The sequence below is a fragment of the Salmo trutta genome, chromosome 30, assembly GCF_901001165.1.
Source record: "Salmo trutta chromosome 30, fSalTru1.1, whole genome shotgun sequence".
Taxonomy (NCBI): Eukaryota; Metazoa; Chordata; class Actinopteri; order Salmoniformes; family Salmonidae; genus Salmo; species Salmo trutta.
The window spans coordinates 34,024,837-34,029,836 of record NC_042986.1 but is presented as its reverse complement, the minus strand read 5'-3'; the positions used below and the strand labels follow the sequence as shown (position 1 = coordinate 34,029,836).

General features: G+C 45.3%; 1 protein-coding gene across 1 annotated transcript in view; it reads right to left on the bottom strand.

Moving 5' to 3' along the window:
- The window catches only part of LOC115168910 (voltage-dependent calcium channel subunit alpha-2/delta-3), a 167,469-nt gene that overhangs the window by 73,244 nt on the left and 89,225 nt on the right, over positions 1-5,000 (bottom strand). The gene's annotated exons all lie outside the window — the stretch shown is intronic.

The following is a 5,000-nucleotide window of genomic DNA, read 5'->3' as shown; positions in this document are numbered from 1 at the left end:
GGATTATCATTGTGCAGGCATGGGGTCACAAAAACCCCCCCCGAACCTCTCCACCACCTTACAGACCTCATCTGAGAAACAACAGTATTTTCACACATATTCACTAATATGAATGTCACACCACAGCCAACTAGTGGTACTACAGTTTATGTGTAAAAGATTACATATGAAAGACCTTTAGAACAACAAGGAAAGGGACATTATTAACTTTGGAAAAAAGGACTTCGGACCACTTTTGAGGTAAGAAAATATCTAACGATGTGTAATGTGTTGTCAGCCTCCACACAGTCCATCTCTTACTGATGGATGTCCCAGGGATAGAATGGAATAGGATGGGATAGGATGGGATAGGATGGGATAGGATACAATGGGATGGGATGGGATGGGATAGGATGGGATAGGATGGGATGGGATAAGATGGGCTGGGATAGAATGAGATGGGATAGGATAGAATGGGATGGGATGGGATGGGATAGGATAGGATGGGATGAGATAGGATGGGATAGGATAGAATGGGATGGGATAGGATGGGATAGGATGGGATAGGATGGGATAGGATGGGATAGGATGGGATAGAATGGGATGGGAAGGTTGGGATGGGATGGGATAGAATGGGATGTGATAGGATGGGATGGGATAGGATGGGATGGGATAGGCTTGGATAGGTTGGAATAGCATAGGAAGGGATAGAATGGAATGTGATGGGATAGGAGGGGATAGGGGTGGATAGAATGAGATAGGACAGGATAGGATGAAATGGAATAAGATGGGATAGGATGGGATAGGATAGTATAGGATGGGATGGGATGGGACAGGATGGGAAAGGAATGGATGGCATATGATGGAATAGTAAAGGATAGGATGGGATATGGTGGGGAGGTATTGGATAGGATAGGATGGGACTTGACAGGATGGGATAGGATGGGATAGGATGGGATAGGATGGGATAGGATGGGATAGGATGGAATAGGATGGGATAGGATGGAATAGGATAGGATGGGATATGATAGGATGGGATGGGATGGGATGGGATGGGATGGTATTGGATGAGTTGGGATAGGAAGGGATGGGATAGGAAAGGATGGGGTAGTATAGGATGGGATTGTATAGTACAGGATAGGGTGGGATAGGATGGAATAGGATGGGAATAGGTGGGATAGGATGGGAAAGGAAGGGATTGGATAGGATGGGATAGAATGGGATGGGATAGAATTGGATGGGATAGGAAGGGAAAGGATGGGAAGGGATAGGCTTGGATGGGATAGGATAGGATGGGATAGGATGGAATAGGATGGGAATAGGTGGGATAGGATGGGATAGGATATGATAGGATAGGATGGGATATGGTGGGGTGGGATTGGATAGGATAGGATGGTATTTGATAGGATGAGATAGGATAGGATGGAATGGGATGGGATAGGATGGGATGGAATTGGATGAGTTGGGATAGGAAGGGATAGGATGGAATAGGATAGGATGGAATAGGATAAGATGGGATGGGATATGATATGTTATGATAGGATGGGATGGTATAGGAAAGGATGGGGTAGTATAGGATGGGATTGTATAGTACAGGATAGGGTGGGATAGGATGGAATAGGATGGGAATAGGTGGGATAGGATGGGATAGGATGGGATAGGATATAATATAATAGGATATAATGGGACAGGATGGGATAGGACAGGATGGGATAGGAAAGGATAGGATATGATGGGATAGTAAGGATAGGATGTGATTTGATAGGATGAGATAGGATGGGATAGGATGGGATAGGATAGGATGGGATAAAATGGGATGGTATAGAATGTGATGGGATAGGATAGGATATTATGGAATGGTTTAGGATGGGATAGGATAGGTTATGATAGGATGGGATGGGATAGGAAAGGATGGGGTAGTATAGGATGTGATTGTATAGTACAGGATAGGGTGGGATGGGATGGGATAGGATGGGACAGGATGGCATAGGATGGGACAGGATAGGATATGATTGGATAGGATAGGATGGGATTGGATAGGACAAGATGGGATGGTATTGGATAGGATTGGATGGGATAGGATAGCATGAAATAGGATGGGATAGGATAGAATAGGATATAAGAGGAAGGGATATGATAGGATAGGATAGGATGGGAGGCGATAGGATGGGATAGGATGTGATAGGTTGGGATAGGATTGGATGGAATAGGATAGGATGGGATGGGATAGAATAGGATGGGATGTGATAGGACAGGATGGGATAGGATGGGATAGGATGGAATAGGCTGGGATAGGATGGGATAGGATAGAATGGGATTGGATAGGATAGGATGGGATGGAATAGGATGGGATAGGACAGGATGGGATGGAATAGGATGGGATAGGACAGGATGGGATAGGATGGAATAGGATGGGATAGGATGGGATACGATGGGATAGGACAAGAAGGGATTGGATATAATAGGTTAGGATCGGATGGGATGGGATAGGATTGGATAGAATGGATGGGATAGGATAGGATGGAATAGCGTAGGTTGGGATCGGATTGGATAGAATGGGATAGAATTGGATAGGATTGGATGGGATAGGATAGCATGAAATAGGATGGGATAGGATAGAATAGGATATAAGAGGAAGGGATATGATAGGATAGGATAGGATGGGAGGCGATAGGATGGGATAGGATGTGATAGGATAGGCTGGGATAGGATGTGATAGGATAGGATGGGATAGGCTGGGATAGGATGGGATAGGATGGGATAGGATAGAATAGGATAGGATAGGATAGGATAGAATAGGATAGGATAGGATGGGATGGGATGGGATAGGATGGGATGGGATGGGATAGGATGGGATGGGATAGGCTGGGATAGGATGGAATAGGCTTGGATAGGATGCGATAGGATAGAATGGGATTGTATGGGATGGTATGGGATAGGATGGGATAAGATGGGATTGGATGACAACAATACATAAATACAGCACCCACTGCCAACACCAACAAAACATTACACTGCCAACACAAACAACAAATTACACTGCTGGCTAAATCGATCAAAGGACAGGGACAAAGAGATGGGACCTTGTCTAAAAATACAAACTCTATCTCCAGACTGAGTGTCTCTGTCAGATCATATGACATTGATCTATAAATGAACAGGTGGAGCTTCTCAGTACATCAGCAGAGCCTTCTGGCAGGAACTATGCAGATCTGAACAATGGACTCAGATATCTTTTATATTTTCAGAATGCTCTAGAATATGAAACGGTAATGTTGGCAAGTCCCCAGTGTATGGCAGGTGAAGTAGCGAGTGGTTGGTAGATGTTGCAGTTTAGGGGTGATTATGTGTGTTACAGAGCCTGATTCCCTGTGTGTCTCTGGGTGAATGAGCTCTGATTTGAAAACTATGAATTCCTCTGTGTGTGTGTGTGTGTGTGTGCATGGATGATCTCACTTAGAGAATCCAGGTGATGCTCAGACCTGCACAGCTGCTCCAGGAAATGACATAATTAGTGGGTGATTACAGAGGCATCATGGGAGAAGGCAGTCATTTCCTCCATCTATTGGAGGTAAACCTGCCCAAATATCTCTCAGTTCCACCACCATACTCATTCATTAGAGCGTGAAGACATTTTCCTTATTTTTACTTAAATGTTTTGGCTATTGGCACCAAGAAACAAGGTTATTCATAGTGGCCATTAAACAGAGCTTATGTACCAAGCCACCAAGCCACTCATCAGTTAGTTATCTGTTTTTTTATACCGTAGCTAGAAACCTTTCTATTTCTTCATAAAGATGGTGCCATGTCATGAGTGGGAAAAAATGTATGTGTGAGTGTATGTGTGTGTGTGTCTCTTGGGCTCATGGTGTCAGTGTTAATAAATGGGGCATACGAGTCCTTCATAAAGATACAGGTCAGATTCTTACAGCGTCCACACACACACACACACACACACACACACACACACACACACACACACACACACACACACACATACACACACACACACACACACACACACACACACACACACACACACACACACACACACACACACAGAAATATGCTTATTGCTTACTACTGACACCCCACCTGGGACTGTGGTACAAGGGGACCGTGCCAGCCTTTCATTGTTTCTGGACACCCTGGAATCTGGGTTGAAGTGACAAATGGCATACCGGTGACTGTGGCGACCTTTGTTCCCATGGCGATCAGGCTTAATGATGATTGGACTGGGAGGGCTGACTGTAAGGCCCTCTATAGGTCCCTCCTGGGGGATAAATATACAACTCTACATCACACACACACACACACACACACACACACACACACACCCCCCACCTCCACCCAGACTGCGTACACTACACAAAACGTACTGTAACACATGACATAACCAATTCCCAGTGATCCTCACCCTCCTTCAAAGCTCCTCTCCCCCTCTCCCTCTCTCTCCCTCCCCTCGGCTTCTCCGCCTCACTCCCCTGTCAGTTTTTCAGGTGGTTGGGGACAAAGCCAAATGATCCGCAGAATGATGGATGAAACTAGTGGGCCCAGAGGAGGAGAGGAAGAGGGCGAGGAGGGGAATGAGAAGGGGTAAAGAAGCAGAGGGAGAGGAGGAGAGGGAAGGAGAGAAAGATGGATGGAACTGCTGAGCCAAGGGAGAGGAAAGTAGTGGGAGGGGTGGAGTGAAGAGAAGGAGGGGAAGGACAGGCTGAACTCACAGGAGTTCAGGGAGAGATACAAATCTGCAAGAAATCAATATGTTACTTTGTCTTCAGCCATCAACCTACAAATCAAAATACAGGAATCAGCCCTGAATCTACAAATCAGACAGGACGCAGCCCTGAATCTACAAATCAGAATGGAATTAGCCATGATTTTACCAATCAGACAGGAATCAGCCCTGAATCTACCAATCAGACTGGAATCAGCCTTAAATCTAGCAATCAGACAGGAATCAGACAGGAATCTACCAATCAGACAGGAATTAGACCTGCATCTAAAAATCTCACAGAAAT